The 16,794-nt window shown below is 53.3% G+C and overlaps 1 non-coding gene across 1 annotated transcript; it reads left to right on the top strand.

The window, feature by feature from the left end:
* The first annotated feature begins 7,428 nt into the window (after positions 1-7,428).
* On the top strand, positions 7,429-7,502 carry TRNAN-GUU (transfer RNA asparagine (anticodon GUU)). The gene has a single exon. It is a non-coding gene; the product is annotated as a tRNA-Asn (tRNA).
* The last annotated feature ends 9,292 nt before the right edge of the window (positions 7,503-16,794 follow it).

Below are 16,794 nucleotides of genomic sequence, written 5' to 3'. Positions count from 1 at the left end.
GTAGCTTTTTTCTTTGCGCTGATAGCTTTGAAGATATGTTCTAATGGTGTTGAGAGTGGAGCACGACTGTCTCCGTGGCCCAATTGGGTAGCGCGATCCGCTGTTAACGTAAAGGTTGGAGGTTCTAGCCCACCAGGTGGTGGTGCGGCGCTTTTTTTTTGAGCTGGTAGCTCTGAAGAAATGATCTGACGGTGGTGAGCGTGGAGCACGACTGTCTCCGTGGCGCCATTGGCTAGCGCGATCGGCTGTTAACCGAAATGTTGGAAGTTCGAGCCCACCCGGTGGTGGTGTGGCGCTTTTTTTTCTTTGGGCTGATAGCTCCGAAGAAATGTTGTGACGGTGGTGAGAGTGTAGCACGACTGTCTCCGTGGCGCCATTGGCTAGCGCTATCGGCTGTTAGACGAAAGTTTGGAGGTTCGAGCCCACCCGGAGTGGTGCGGCGCTTTTTTTCTTTTCGCTGATAGCTTTGAAGATATGTTCTCTTGGTGGTGAGAGTGGAGCACGACTGTCTCTGTGGCGCCATTGGCTAGCGCGATCGGCTGTTAACCGAAAGGTTGGAGGTTCGAGCCCACCCGGTGGTGGTGCGGCGCTTTTTTTTCTTTGGGCTGATAGCTCCGAAAAAATGTTCTGACGGTGGTGAGAGTGGAGCACGACTGTCTCCGTGGCGCAATTGGCTAGCGCTATCGGCTGTTAACCGAAAGGTTGGAGGTTCGAGCCCTCCCGGGAGTGGTGTGTTGCTTTTTTTCTTTGGGCTGATAGCTCTGAAGAAATGTTCTGACGGTGGTGAAAGTGGAGCCTCACTGTCTTCGTGGCGCAATTGGCTAGCGCGATCGGCTGTTAGAAGAAAGGTTGGAGGTTCGAGCCCACCTGGAGTGGTGCGGCGTTTTTTTCTTTGGACTGATAGCTTTGAAGATATGTTCTGCTGGTGGTGAGAGTATAGGAGGACTGTCTCCCTGGCGCAATTGGCTAGCGCGATCGGCTGTTAACCGAAAGCTTGGAGTTTCGAGCCCACCCGGTAGTGGCGCGGCGCTTTTTTTTCTTTGACCTGATTGTTTGAAGATATGTTCTGATGGTGGTGAGAGTGGAGCAGGACTGTCTCCGTGGCGCAATTGGCTAGCTCGATCGGCTGTTAACCGAAAGGTTGGAGTTTCGAGCCCACCCGGGGACGGTGTGTCGCTTTTTTTTTCTTTTCGCTGATAGCTTTGAAGATATGTTCTGATGGTGGTGAGAGTGGAGCACGACTGTCTCTGTGGCGCAGTTGGCTAGCGCGATTTGCAGTTAACCGAAAAGTTGGAGGTTCGAGCCCACCCGGTGGTGGTGAGGCACTTTTTTTTCTTTGGGCTGATAGCTTTGAAGATATGTTCTGATGGTGGTGAGAGTGGAGCTGGACTGTCTCCGTTGCGCAATTGGCTAGCGTGATCGGCTGTTAACCGAAAGCTTGGAGTTTCGAGCCCACTGGGGACGGTGTGTCGCTTTTTTTTCTTTTCGCTGATAGCTTTGAAGATATGTTCTCATGGTGGGAAGAGTGGAGCACGACTGTCTCTGTGGCGCCATTGGCTAGCGCAACCGGCTGTTAACCGAAAGGTTGGAGGTTCGAGCCCACCCGGTGGTGGTGCGGCGTTTTTTTTTCTTTGGGGTGATAGCTCCGAAAAAATGTTCTGACGGTGGTGAGAGTGGAGCTCGACTGTCTCCGTGGCGCAATTGGCTAGCGCTATCGGCTCTTAACCGAAAGGTTGGAGGTTCGAGCCCTCCCGGGAGTGGTGTGTTGCTTTTTTTTCTTTGGGCTGATAGCTCTGAAGAAATGTTCTGACGGTGGTGAAAGTGGAGCCTCACTGTCTCCGTGGCGCAATTGGCTAGCGCGATCGGCTGTTAACAGAAAGGATGGAGGTTCGAGCCCACGCGGGGGTGGTGCGCCGCTTTTTTTTCTTTGGGCTGATAGCTTTTAAGATATGTTCTGATGTTAGTGAGAGTGGAGCACGACTGTCTCCATGGCCCAATTGGGTAGCGCGATCCGCTGTTAACGTAAAGGTTGGAGGTTCTAGCCCACCAGGTGGTGGTGCGGCGCTTTTTTTTTTGAGCTGGTAGCTCTGAAGAAATGTTCTGACGGTGGTGAGCGTGGAGCACGACTGTCTCCGTGGCGCCATTGGCTAGCGCGATCGGCTGTTAACCGAAAGGTTGGAGGTTCGAGCCCACCCGGTGGTGGTGCGGCGCTTTTTTTCTTTGGGCTGATAGCTCCGAAGAAATGTTGTGACGGTGGTGAGAGTGGAGCACGACTGTCTCCGTGGCGCCATTGGCTAGCGCTATCGGCTGTTAGACGAAAGGTTCGATGTTCGAGCCCACCCGGAGTGGTGCGGCGCTTTTTTTCTTTGGACTGATAGCTTTGAAGATATGTTCTGATGGTGGTGAGAGTATAGCAGGACTGTCTCCGTGGCGCGATTGGCTAGCGCGATCGGCTGTTAACCGAGAGGTTGGAGGTTTGAGCCCACCCGGCGACGGTGTGTCGCTTTTTTTTTTCTTTTCGCTGATAGCTTTGAAGATATGTTCTCATGGTGGTGAGAGTGGAGCACGACTGTCTCTGTGGCGCCATTGGCTAGCGCGATCGGCTGTTAACCGAAAGGTTGGAGGTTCGAGCACACCCGGTGGTGGTGCTGGCTTTTTTCTATGGGCTGATAGCTTTGAAGATATGTTCTGATGGTGGTGAGAGTGAAGCAGGACTGTCTCCGTGGCGCAATTGGCTAGCGCGGTCGACTGTTAACCGAAAGGTTGGAGGTTCGAGCCCACCCGGTAGGGGTGCGGCGCTTTTTTTTCTTTGAGCTGATAGCTTTGAAGATATGTTCTGATGGTGGTGAGAGTAGAGCAGGACTGTCTCCGTGGCGCAATTGGCTAGCGCGATCGGCTGTTAACAAAAATGTTTGAGGTTCGAGCCCACCCGGTGGTGGTGCGGCGCTTTTTTTCTTTGGGCTGATAGCTTTGAAGATATGTTCTGATGGTGGTGAGAATATAGCAGGACTGCCTCCGTGGCGCAATTTGCTAGCGCGATCGGCTGTTAAGCGAAAGGTTGGAGGTTCGAGCCCTCCTGGGAGTGGTGTGTTGCTTTTTTCTTTGCGCTGATAACTTTAGAGACATGTTCTCATGGTGGTGAGATCTGAGCAAGACTGTCTCCGTGGCGCAATTGGCCAGCACGTTCGGCTGTTAACCAAAAAATTGGAGGTTTGAGCCCTCCCGGGAGTGGTGTGTAGCTTTTTTCTTTGCGCTGATAGCTTTGAAGATATGTTCTAATGGTGTTGAGAGTGGAGCACGACTGTCTCCGTGGCCCAATTGGGTAGCGCGATCCGCTGTTAACGTAAAGGTTGGAGGTTCTAGCCCACCAGGTGGTGGTGCGGCGCTTTTTTTTTGAGCTGGTAGCTCTGAAGAAATGTTCTGACGGTGGTGAGCGTGGAGCACGACTGTCTCCGTGGCGCCATTGGCTAGCGCGATCGGCTGTTAACCGAAATGTTGGAAGTTCGAGCCCACCCGGTGGTGGTGTGGCGCTTTTTTTTCTTTGGGCTGATAGCTCCGAAGAAATGTTGTGACGGTGGTGAGAGTGTAGCACGACTGTCTCCGTGGCGCCATTGGCTAGCGCTATCGGCTGTTAGACGAAAGGTTGGAGGTTCGAGCCCACCTGGAGTGGTGCGGCGTTTTTTTCTTTGGACTGATAGCTTTGAAGATATGTTCTGCTGGTGGTGAGAGTATAGGAGGACTGTCTCCCTGGCGCAATTGGCTAGCGCGATCGGCTGTTAACCGAAAGCTTGGAGTTTCGAGCCCACCCGGTAGTGGCGCGGCGCTTTTTTTTCTTTGACCTGATTGTTTGAAGATATGTTCTGATGGTGGTGAGAGTGGAGCAGGACTGTCTCCGTGGCGCAATTGGCTAGCTCGATCGGCTGTTAACCGAAAGGTTGGAGTTTCGAGCCCACCCGGGGACGGTGTGTCGCTTTTTTTTCTTTTCGCTGATAGCTTTGAAGATATGTTCTGATGGTGGTGAGAGTGGAGCACGACTGTCTCTGTGGCGCAGTTGGCTAGCGCGATTTGCAGTTAACCGAAAAGTTGGAGGTTCGAGCCCACCCGGTGGTGGTGAGGCACTTTTTTTTCTTTGGGCTGATAGCTTTGAAGATATGTTCTGATGGTGGTGAGAGTGGAGCTGGACTGTCTCCGTTGCGCAATTGGCTAGCGTGATCGGCTGTTAACCGAAAGCTTGGAGTTTCGAGCCCACTGGGGACGGTGTGTCGCTTTTTTTTCTTTTCGCTGATAGCTTTGAAGATATGTTCTCATGGTGGGAAGAGTGGAGAACGACTGTCTCTGTGGCGCCATTGGCTAGCGCAACCGGCTGTTAACCGAAAGGTTGGAGGTTCGAGCCCACCCGGTGGTGGTGCGGCGTTTTTTTTTCTTTGGGGTGATAGCTCCGAAAAAATGTTCTGACGGTGGTGAGAGTGGAGCTCGACTGTCTCCGTGGCGCAATTGGCTAGCGCTATCGGCTCTTAACCGAAAGGTTGGAGGTTCGAGCCCTCCCGGGAGTGGTGTGTTGCTTTTTTTTCTTTGGGCTGATAGCTCTGAAGAAATGTTCTGACCGTGGTGAAAGTGGAGCCTCACTGTCTCCGTGGCGCAATTGGCTAGCGCGATCGGCTGTTAACAGAAAGGATGGAGGTTCGAGCCCACGCGGGGGTGGTGCGCCGCTTTTTTTTCTTTGGGCTGATAGCTTTTAAGATATGTTCTGATGTTAGTGAGAGTGGAGCACGACTGTCTCCATGGCGCAATTGGCGAGCGCGATCAGCTGTTAACCGAAAGGTTGGAGGTTCGAGCCCACCCGGTGGTAGTGCGGCGCTTTTTTTCTTTGGGCTGATAGCTTTGAAGATATGTTCTGATGGTGGTGAGAGTATGGCAGGACTGACTCCGTGGCGCAATCGGCTAGCGCGATCGGCTGTTAACCGAGAGGTTGGAGGTTTGAGCCCACCCGGGGACGGTGTGTCGCTTTTTTTTCTTTTCGCTGATAGCTTTGAAGATATGTTCTAATGGTGTTGAGAGTGGAGCACGACTGTCTCCGTGGCCCAATTGGGTAGCGCGATCCGCTGTTAACGTAAAGGTTGGAGGTTCTAGCCCACCAGGTGGTGGTGCGGCGCTTTTGTTTTTGAGCTGGTAGCTCTGAAGAAATGTTCTGACGGTGGTGAGCGTGGAGCACGACTGTCTCCGTGGCGCCATTGGCTAGCGCGATCGGCTGTTAACCGAAAGGTTGGAGGTTCGAGCCCACCCGGTGGTGGTGCGGCGCTTTTTTTTCTTTGGGCTGATAGCTCCGAAGAAATGTTGTGACGGTGGTGAGAGTGGAGCACGACTGTCTCCGTGGCGCCATTGGCTAGCGCTATCGGCTGTTAGACGAAAGTTTGGAGGTTCGAGCCCACCCGGAGTGGTGCGGCGCTTTTTTTCTTTGGACTGATAGCTTTGAAGATATGTTCTGATGGTGGTGAGAGTATAGCAGGACTGTCTCCGTGGCGCGATTGGCTAGCGCGATCGGCTGTTAACCGAGAGGTTGGAGGTTTGAGCCCACCCGGGGACGGTGTGTCGCTTTTTTTTTCTTTTCGCTGATAGCTTTGAAGATATGTTCTCATGGTGGTGAGAGTGGAGCACGACTGTCTCTGTGGCGCCATTGGCTAGCGCGATCGGCTGTTGACCGAAAGGTTGGAGGTTCGAGCCCACCCGGTGGTGGTGCGGCGCTTTTTTTTCTTTGGGCTGATAGCTCCGAAAAAATGTTCTGACGGTGGTGAGAGTGGAGCACGACTGTCTCCGTGGCGCAATTGGCTAGCGCTATCGGCTGTTAACCAAAAGGTTGGAGGTTCGAGCCCTCCCGGGAGTGGTGTGTTGCTTTTTTTCTTTGGGCTGATTGCTCTGAAGAAATGTTCTGACGGTGGTGAAAGTGGAGCCTCACTGTCTCCGTGGCGCAATTGGCTAGCGCGATCGGCTGTTAGACGAAAGGTTGGAGCTTCGAGCCCACCTGGAGTGGTGCGGCGCTTTTTTTCTTTGGACTGATAGCTTTGAAGATATGTTCTGATGGTGGTGAGAGTATAGGAGGACTGTCTCCGTGGTGCAATTGGCTAGCGCGATCGGCTGTTAACCAAAAGCTTGGAGTTTCGAGCCCACCCGGTAGTGGCGCGGCGCTTTTTTTTCTTTGAGCTGATTGCTTTGAATATATGTTCTGATGGTGGTGAGAGTGGAGCAGGACTGTCTCCGTGGCGCAATTGGCTAGCTCGATCGGCTGTTAACCGAAAGGTTGGAGTTGCGAGCCCACCCGGGGACGGTGTGTCGCTTTTTTTTCTTTTTGCTGATAGATTTGAAGATATGTTCTGATGGTGGTGAGAGTGGAGCACGACTGTCTCTGTGGCGCAGTTGGCTAGCGCGATTTGCAGTTAACCGAAAAGTTGGAGGTTCGAGCCCACCCGGTGGTGGTGCGGCACTTTTTTTTCTTTGGGCTGATAGCTTTGAAGATATGTTCCGATGGTGGTGAGAGTATAGCAGGACTGCCTCCGTGGCGCATTTTGCTAGCGCGATCGGCTGTTAAGCGAAAGGTTGGAGGTTCGAGCCCTCCTGGGAGTGGTGTGTTGCTTTTTTCTTTGCGCTGATAATTTTAGAGACATGTTCTCACGGTGGTGAGATCTGAGCAAGACTGTCTCCGTGGCGCAATTGGCCAGCACGTTCGGCTGTTAACCGAAAAATTGGAGGTTTGAGCCCTCCCGGGAGTGGTGTGTTGCTTTTTTCTTTGCGCTGATAGCTTTGAAATTATGTTCTAATGGTGTTGAGAGTGGAGCACGGCTGTCTCCGTGGCCGAATTGGGTAGCGCGATCAGCTGTTAACGTAAAGGTTGGAGGTTCAAGCCCACCAGGTGGTGGTGCGGCGCTTTTTTTTTCTTTGGGCTGGTAGCTCTGAAGAAATGTTCTGACGGTGGTGAGCGTGGAGCACGACTGTCTCCGTGGCGCCATTGGCTAGCGCGATCGGCTGTTAACCGATAGGTTGGAGGTTCGAGCCCACCCAGTGGTGGTGCGGCGCTTTTTTTTCTTTGGGCTGATAGCTCCGAAGAAATGTTCAAGTGGTGGTAAAAGTGAAGCAGGACTGTCTCCGTGGCGCAATTGGCTAGCGCGATCGACTGTTAACCGAAAGGTTGGAGGTTCGAGCCCACCCGGTGGTGGTGCGGCGCTGTTTTTCTTTGGGCTGATAGCTTTGAAGATATGTTCTGATGGTGGTGAGAGCGGAGCAGGACTGTCTCCGTGGCGCAATTGGCTAGCGCGATCGCCTGTTACCTGAAAGCTTGGAGTTTCGAGCCCACCCGGTAGTGGTGCGGCGCTTTTTTATCTTTGAGCTGATAGCTTTGAAGGTATGTTCTGATGGTGGTGAGAGTAGAGCAGGACTGTCTCCGTGGCGCAATTGGCTAGCGCGTTCGGCTGTTAACCGAAAGGTTGGAGTTTCGAGCCCACCCGGGGACGGTGTGTCGCTTTTTTTTTCTTTGCGCTGATTGCTTTGAAGATATGTTCTAATGGTGGTGAGAGTGGAGCACGACTGTCTCCGTGACGCAATTGGCTATCGCGATCGGCTGTTAACAGAAACGATGGAGGTTCGAGCCCGGCCGGGAGTGGTGCGGCGCTTTTTTTTTCTTTGGGCTGATAGCTTTAAAGATATGTTCTGATGTTGGTGAGAGTGGAGCACGACTGTCTCCGTGGCGCAATTGGCGAGCGCGATCAGCTGTTAACCGAAAGGTTGGAGGTTAGAGCCCACCCGGTGGTGGTGCGGCGCTTTTTTTCTTTGGGCTGATAGCTTTGAAGATATGTTCTGATGGTGGTGAGAGTGGAGCAGGACTGTCTCAGTGGCGCAATTGGCTAGCGCGATCGGCTGTTAACTGAAAGCTTGGAGTTTCGAGCCCACCCGGTAGTGGTACGGCGCTTTTTTTTCTTTGAGCTGATAGCTTTGAAGATATGTTCTAATGGTGGTGAGAGTGGAGCACGACTGTCTCCGTGACGCAATTGGCTATCGCGATCGGCTGTTAGCCGAAAGGTTGGAGGTTCGAGCCCTCCTGGGAGTGGTGTGTTGCTTTTTTCTTTGCGCTGATAACTTTAGTGACATGTTCTCACAGTGGTCAGATCTGAGCACGACTGCCTCCGTGGCGCAATTGGCCAGCATGTTCGGCTGTTAACCGAAAATTTGGAGGTTTGAGCCCTCCCGGGAGTGGTGTGTTGCTTTTTTTTGCGCTGATAGCTTTGAAGATATGTTCTAATGGTGGTGAGAGTGGAGCACGACTGTCTCCGTGGCCCAATTAGCTAGCGCGATCCACTGTTAACGTAAAGGTTGGAGGTTCGAGCCCACCAGGTGTTGGTGCGGCGCTTTTTTTTCTTTGGGCTGATAGCTCTGAAGAAATGTTCTGACGGTGGTGAGCGTGGAGCACGACTGTCTCCGTGGCGCCATTGGCTAGCGCGATCGGCTGTTAACCGAAAGGTTGGAGGTTCGAGCCCACCCGGTGGTGGTGCGGCGCTTTTTTTTCTTTGGGCTGATAGCTCCGAAGAAATGTTCTGATGGTGGTGAGAGTGGAGCACGACTGTCTCCGTGGCGCAATTGGCTAGCGCTATCGGCTGTTAACCGAAAGGTTGGAGGTTCGAGCCCTCCCGGAAGTGGTGTGTTGCTTTTTTTTCTTTGGGCTGACAGCTTTAAAGATATGTTCTGATGGTGGCTAGAGTGGAGCAGGACTGTCTCCTTTGCGCAATTGGCTAGCGCGTTCGGCCGTTAACCGACAGGTTGGAGGTTCGAGCACACCCGGTGGTGGTGCGGGCTTTTTTCTATGGGCTGATAGCTTTGAAGATATGTTCTGATGGTGGTGAGAGTGAAGCAGGACTGTCTCCGTGGCACAATTGGCTAGCGCGATCGACTGTTAACTGAAAGGTTGGAGGTTCGAGCCCACCCGGTGGTGGTGCGGCGCTTATTTTTCTTTGGGCGGATAGCTCCGAAGAAATGTTCTGATGGTGGTGAGAGTGGAGCACGACTGTCTCCGTGGCGCAATTGGCTAGCGCTATCGGCTGTTAACCGAAAGGTTGGAGGTTCGAGCCCTCCCGGGAGTGGTGTGTTGCTTTTTTTTCTTTGGGCTGATAGCTTTAAAGATATGTTCTGATGGTGGCTAGAGTGGAGCAGGACTGTCTCCGTGGCGCAATTGGCTAGCGCGATCGGCTGTTAACTGAAAGCTTGGAGTTTCGAGCCCACCCGGTAGTGGTGCGGCGCTTCTTTTTTGGGCTGATAGCTCTGAAGAAATGTCCTGGCGGTGGTGAGAGTGGAGCACGACTGTCTCCGTGGCACAGTTGGCTAGCGCGATTTGCAGTTAACCGAAAAGTTGGAGGTTCAAGCCCACCCGGTTGTGGTGCGGCACTTTTTTTCTTTGGGCTGATAGCTTTGAAGATATGTTCTGATGGTGGTGAGAGTAAAGCAGGACTGGCTCCGTGGCGCAATTTGCTAGCGCGATCGGCTGTTAGGCGAAAGGTTGGAGGTTCGAGTCCTCCTGGGAGTGGTGTGTTGCTTTTTTCTTTGCGCTGATAACTTTAGAGACATGTTCTCACGGTGGTCAGATCTGAGCACGACTGTCTCCGTGGCGCAATTGGCCTGCACGTTCGGCTGTTAACCGAAAAATTGGAGGTTTGAGCCCTCCCGGGAGTGGTGTGTTGCTTTTTTCTTTGCGCTGATAGCTTTGAAGATATGTTCTAATGGTGGTGAGAGTGGAGCACGACTGTCTCCGTGGCCCAATTGGCTAGCGCGTTCCGCTGTTAACGTAAAGGTTGGAGGTTCGAGCCCACCAGGTGGTGGTGCGGCGCTTTTTTTTCTTTGGGCTGATAGCTCTGAAGAAATGTTCTGACGGTGGTGAGCGTGGAGCACGACTGTCTCCGTGGCGCCATTGGCTAGCGCGATCGGCTGTTAACCGAAAGGTTGGAGGTTCGAGCCCACCCGGTGGCGGTGCGGCGCTTTTTTTTCTTTGGGCTGATAGCTCCGAAGAAATGTTCTGATGGTGGTGAGAGTGGAGCACGACTGTCTTCGTGGCGCAATTGGCTAGCGCTATCGGCTGTTAACCGAAAGGTTGGAGGTTCGAGCCCTCCCGGGAGTGGTGTGTTGCTTTTTTTTCTTTGTGCTGATAGCTTTAAAGATATGTTCTGATGGTGGCTAGAGTCGAGCAGGACTGTCTCCGTGGCGCAATTGGCTAACGCGTTCGGCCGTTAACCGAAAGGTTGGAGGTTCGAGCACACCCGGTGGTGGTGCGGGCTTTTTTCTTTGGGCTGATAGCTTTGAAGATATGTTCTGATGGTGGTGAGAGTGAAGCAGGACTGTCTCCGTGGCGCAATTGGCTAGCGCGATCGACTGTTAACCGAAAGGTTGGAGGTTCGAGCCCACCCGGTGGTGGTGCGGCGCTTTTTTTCTTTGGGCTGATAGCTTTGAAGATATGTTGTGATGGTGTTGACAGTGGAGCAGGACTGTCTCCGTGGCGCAATTGGCTAGCGCGATCGGCTGTTAACTGAAAGCTTGGAGTTTCGAGCCCACCCGGTAGTGGTGCGGCGCTTTTTTTTCTTTGAGCTGATAGCTTTGAAGATATGTTCTGATGGTGGTGAGAGTAGAGCAGGACTGTCTGCGTGGCGCAATTGGCTAGCGCGATCGGCTGTTAACCGAAAAGTTGGAGTTTCGAGCCCATCCGGGGACGGTGTGTCGCTTTTTTTTCTTTGCGCTGATTGCTTTGAAGATATGTTCTGATGGTGGTGAGAGTAGAGCAGGACTGTCTCCGTGGCACAATTGGCTAGCGCGATCGGCTGTTAACCGAAAAGTTGGAGTTTCGAGCCCACCCGGGGACGGTGTGTCGCTTCTTTTTTCTTTGCGCTGATTGCTTTGAAGATATGTTCTAATGGTGGTGAGAGTGGAGCACGACTGTCTCCGTGACGCAATTGGCTATCGCGATCGGCTGTTAACAGAAAGGATGGAGGTTCGAGCCCGGCCGGGGGGGGTGCGGCGCTTTTTTTTCTTTGGGCTGATAGCTTTGAAGTTATGTTCTGATGTTGGTGAGAGTGGAGCACGACTGTCTCCATGGCGCAATTGGCGAGCGCGATCGGCTGTTAACCGAAAGGTTGGAGGTTACAGCCCACCCCGTGGTAGTGCGGCGCTTTTTTTTCTTTGGGCTGATAGCTTTGAAGATATGTTCTGATGGTGGTGAGAGTGGAGCATGACTGTCTCCGTGGCGCAATTGGTTAGAGCGATCGGCTGTTACCTGAAAGGTTGGAGGTTGGAGCCCACCCGGGGGTGGTGCGGCGCTTTTTTTCTTTGGGCTGATAGCTTTGAAGATATGTTCTGATGGTGGTGAGAGTGTAGCAGGACTCTCTCCGTGGCGCAAATGGCTAGCGCGATCGGCTGTTAGCCGAAAGGTTGGAAGTTCGAGCCCACCCGGGGGTGGTGCGGCGCTTTTTTTCTTTGGGCTGATAGCTTTGAAGATATGTTCTGATGGTGGTGAGAGTGTAGCAGGACTGTCTCCGTGGCGCAATTGGCTTTCGCGATCGGCTGGTAACCGAGAGGTTGGAGGTTTGAGCCCACCCGGGGACGGTGTGTCGCTTTTTTTTTCGCTGATAGCTTTGAAGATATGTTCTGATGGTGGTGAGAGTGGAGCACGACTGTGTCCGTGGCGCAATTGGCTAGCGCGATCTGCTGTTGACCGAAAGGTTGGAGGTTCGAGCCCACCCGGTGGTGGTGTGGGCTTATTTTTCTAGGGGCTGATAGCTTTGAAGATATGTTCTGATGGTGGTGATAGTGAAGCAGGACTGTCTCCGTGGCGCATTTGGCTAGCGCGATCGACTGTTAACCAAAAGGTTTGAGGTTCGAGCCCACCTGGTGGTGGTGCGGCGCTTTTTTGTTTGGGCTGATAGCTTTGAAGATATGTTCTGATGGTGGTGAGAGTAGAGCAGGACTGTCTCCGTGGCGCAATTGGCTAGCGCGATCGGCTGTTAACCGAAAGCTTGGAGTTTCGAGCCCACCCGGTAGTGGCGCGGCGCTTTTTTTTCTTTGATCTGATAGCTTTGAAGATATGTTCTGATGGTGGTGAGAGTGGAGCAGGACTATCTCCGTGGCGCAATTGGCTAGCGCGATCGGCTGTTAACCGAAAGTTTGGAGTTTCGAGCCCACCCGTGGACGGTGTGTCGCTTTTTTTTCTTTGCGCTGGTAGCTTTGAAGATATGTTCTGATGGTTGTGAGAGTGGAGCAAGACTGTCTACGTGGCGCAATTGGCTAGCGCGATCGGTTGTTAACCGAAAAGTTGGAGTTTTGAGCCCACCCGGGGACGGTGTGTCGCTTCTTTTTTCTTTGCGCTGATTGCTTTGAAGATATGTTCTAATGGTGGTGAGAGTGGAGCACGACTGTCTCCGTGACGCAATTGGCTATCGCGATCGGCTGTTAACAGAAAGGATGGAGGTTCGAGCCCACCCGGGGACGGTGTGTCGCTTCTTTTTTCTTTGCGCTGATTGCTTTGAAGATATGTTCTAATGGTGGTGAGAGTGGAGCACGACTGTCTCCGTGACGCAATTGGCTATCGCGATCGGCTGTTAACCGAAAGGTTGGAGGTTACAGCCCACCCGGTGTTAGTGCGGCGCTTTTTTTTTCTTTGGGCTGATAGCTTTGAAGATATGTTCTGATGGTGGTGAGAGTGGAGCATGACTGTCTCCGTGGCGAAATTAGCTAGAGCGATCGGCTGTTACCCGAAAGGTTGGAGGTTGGAGCCCACCCGGGGGTGGTACGGCGCTTTTTTTCTTTGGGCTGATAGCTTTGAAGATATGTTCTGATGGTGGTGAAAGTGGAGCACGACTGTCTCCGTGGCGCAAATGGCTAGCGCGATCGGCTGTTAGCCGAAAGGTTGGAAGTTCGAGCCCACCCGGGGGTGGTGCGGCGCTTTTTTTCTTTGGGCTGATAGCTTTGAAGATATGTTCTGATGGTGGTGAGAGTGTAGCAGGACTGTCTCCGTGGCGCAATTGGCTTTCGCGATCGGCTGGTAACCGAGAGGTTGGAGGTTTGAGCCCACCCGGGGACGGTGTGTCGCTTTTTTTTTCGCTGATAGCTTTGAAGATATGTTCTGATGGTGGTGAGAGTGGAGCACGACTGTGTCCGTGGCCCAATTGGCTAGCGCGATCCGCTGTTAACGTAAAGGTTGGAGGTTCGAGCCCACCAGGTGGTGGTGCGGCGCTTTTTTTTCTTTGGGCTGATAGCTCTGAAGAAATGTTCTGACGGTGGTGAGCGTGGAGCACGACTGTCTCCGTGGCGCCATTGGCTAGCGCGATCGGCTGTTAACCGAAAAGTTGGAGGTTCGAGCCCACCCGGTGGCGGTGCGGCGCTTTTTTTTCTTTGGGCTGATAGCTCCGAAGAAATGTTCTGATGGTGGTGAGAGTGGAGCACGACTGTCTTCGTGGCGCAATTGGCTAGCGCTATCGGCTGTTAACCGAAAGGTTGGAGGTTCGAGCCCTCCCGGGAGTGGTGTGTTGCTTTTTTTTCTTTGTGCTGATAGCTTTAAAGATATGTTCTGATGGTGGCTAGAGTCGAGCAGGACTGTCTCCGTGGCGCAATTGGCTAGCGCGTTCGGCCGTTAACCGAAAGGTTGGAGGTTCGAGCACACCCGGTGGTGGTGCGGGCTTTTTTCTTTGGGCTGATAGCTTTGAAGATATGTTCTGATGGTGGTGAGAGTGAAGCAGGACTGTCTCCGTGGCGCAATTGGCTAGCGCGATCGACTGTTAACCGAAAGGTTGGAGGTTCGAGCCCACCCGGTGGTGGTGCGGCACTTTTTTTCTTTGGGCTGATAGCTTTGAAGATATGTTCTGATGGTGTTGACAGTGGAGCAGGACTGTCTCCGTGGCGCAATTGGCTAGCGCGATCGGCTGTTAACTGAAAGCTTGGAGTTTCGAGCCCACTCGGTAGTGGTGCGGCGCTTTTTTTTCTTTGAGCTGATAGCTTTGAAGATATGTTCTGATGGTGGTGAGAGTAGAGCAGGACTGTCTGCGTGGCGCAATTGGCTAGCGCGATCGGCTGTTAACCGAAAAGTTGGAGTTTCGAGCCCATCCGGGGACGGTGTGTCGCTTTTTTTTTCTTTGCGCTGATTGCTTTGAAGATATGTTCTGATGGTGGTGAGAGTAGAGCAGGACTGTCTCCGTGGCACAATTGGCTAGCGCGATCGGCTGTTAACCGAAAAGTTGGAGTTTCGAGCCCACCCGGGGACGGTGTGTCGCTTCTTTTTTCTTTGCGCTGATTGCTTTGAAGATATGTTCTAATGGTGGTGAGAGTGGAGCACGACTGTCTCCGTGACGCAATTGGCTATCGCGATCGGCTGTTAACAGAAAGGATGGAGGTTCGAGCCCGGCCGGGGGTGGTGCGGCGCTTTTTTTTCTTTGGGCTGATAGCTTTGAAGATATGTTCTGATGGTGGAGAGAGTGGAGCATGACTGTCTCCGTGGCGCAATTGGCTAGAGCGATCGGCTGTTACCCGAAAGGTTGGAAGTTCGAGCCCACCCGGGGGTGGTGCGGCGCTTTTTTTCTTTGGGCTGAAAGCTTTGAAGATATTGCTACCTGTAGGCTGCCACAAACCATAGTGCGAATGCGCGTGTGCGCCCGACGAAGAAGATGAGGCTCGCTGGCTGCTCGAGCTCGGAGCCAGACTGGCCAGTGCTGCAACCGCTCTTGCAAATATATTTTTCGAATATATTCGCAATACTTTGTCTCGTTACTCACGTAACATATTTGGTGGAGGTGGAACGATCCCCGTCCTCACCACGCAGCTCCGCAGTGGCCGCATCCTCCAGCTTCCCGCCATGGCTTCCAGTGACAACGCGTCCGCTTCACCATCTGCGGCTTCTCCGACAACCTTTGTCGCCGTCCAAACACCACGTGATCCCGGGACATTTTCTGCGCAACCTGGCCTCGACGTCGACAAATGGCTTCGCCTTTATGAACGGGTCAGTCAAACTCACCGTTGGGACCCTACCATGATGCTCGCTAATGTTCTCTTCTACTTGGACGGAACCCCGCGTGTCTGGTACGAGACAAATGAGTCCGAACTCACCAGCTGGGACACGTTCAAGGAGAAGCTACGTGACATCTTTGGGGACCCGACCGGTCGCCACGCAGCTGCACGACAGGAGCTGGCTACCCGTGTCCAGTCGCCAACTGAATCGTATGTGTCATACATCCAAGAAGTTCTCGCTCTTTGCCGAAAAGTGGACGAGGCGATGTCTGAGGCTGAAAAGGTTGGACACGTTTTGAAGGGGATCGCGGACGACGCCTTCAATTTGCTGGTGTACACTAACGTCTCGACCATCGACCGTGTAATTCAAGAATGCCGCCGTTTCGAAACAGCAAAAAGCCGTCGGGTGCGCCCTCCTTTTTCTCGGTTGCCAAACACGGCGGCTACGTCCACCTGCTCCGATTCTACCGTCACACCGCCCTTTGAGCAGAGTGTAACGCGTATCGTTCGACGGGAACTTGAAGCAGCAAGTCCAGCGCCGCTTCAGCCCACTTCTTTCGAACATACGATACCGACAACCCCCGCGATCTCCGTTATTCAGGCGGTCGTACGACAAGAATTCGCCAACCGCGGGTTCCCTGATGCTTGCCCCATCTCTTGCCCCTCCTCCAGACCAATTCCCATTAATGCACCTCGACGTGACCCATTTGTTGCTCCACGATCTCGCAACCCGGCGGAATGGCGAACTCCTGACGACAAACCGATCTGCTTCCGGTGCCACCGCGTTGGACATGTCTCCCGCTACTGCCGTGCCTCCTGGACGCCGCCACATAGGAGCCAGTTTTTCGCACCTTATAGCCCATATGAAGATCTTCGCCGGTATCCGTCCAGCCGTACCGCCCCTGCTTTCGACACGTCTAACAGCCGCCTTCCTGCTCGTTCTCCGTCCCCTCAACGCCGTCGTTCCCCGTCGCCCCAGCCACGCCGCCATCACTCGCCGCCTAACTTTTCATCGTACCCGACGGAAAACTAGACAGTGCAGCCCCTGGAGGTAGTGCTGCATCATCCCTGTCTGAACCAAACCCTCCATTGACGCTTCATACGAACAAAAATCTTGTCGATGTACACGTGGACGGTATTTCTCTGTCGGCACTAGTCGACACTGGCGCTCATGTGTCCATAATCAGCGTTCATCTTTGCCGCCGCTTAAGAAAAGTACTCACGCCCCCTGCTACCGAAGCTGTACGTGTGGCCGATGGCGGCACTGTTCCTGTCATTGGCATGTGTACGGCTCGCATACGCATCGCCGACCGTTACATCCCTGTTCTATTCACGGTGCTCCAGAACTGTCCTCATGACCTCATCTTAGGGATGGACTTCCTGTCGACCCATTCTGCTCTGATCGACTGTTCCGCTGGTACTCTTTGCTTAGACCTTCCTCTTCAGCCGGATATTCACCCTGAACCTCAACACGGCCTTTCTGCCACAGACTTCCTCCGCTTACCGCCTAAAGCCCTCACATTCACCGAATTCGCCACGACCTCACCCGTATTGGATGGGAATTACATCGTCACGCCGATTCCTGATGTCCTACTGGCACGTGACGTCACCGTCCCTCACTGCATCGTAACTGTAGCCTCCAACCGGACCCGTCTACCCGTCATAAATTTCGGCTTCACAAAGCAAGTCCTCCCTGAAGGCATCCTAATTGCCACGTTGCGGTCCTTAGCCGATGATCACGTCACCACTTTCGCAGCCGACGCATGCCCCAATTTTCCT

This window comes from Rhipicephalus microplus, unplaced genomic scaffold (assembly GCF_043290135.1).
Source record: "Rhipicephalus microplus isolate Deutch F79 unplaced genomic scaffold, USDA_Rmic scaffold_26, whole genome shotgun sequence".
NCBI lineage: Eukaryota > Metazoa > Arthropoda > Arachnida > Ixodida > Ixodidae > Rhipicephalus > Rhipicephalus microplus.
This window is presented reverse-complemented; position numbering and strand designations above follow the sequence as displayed.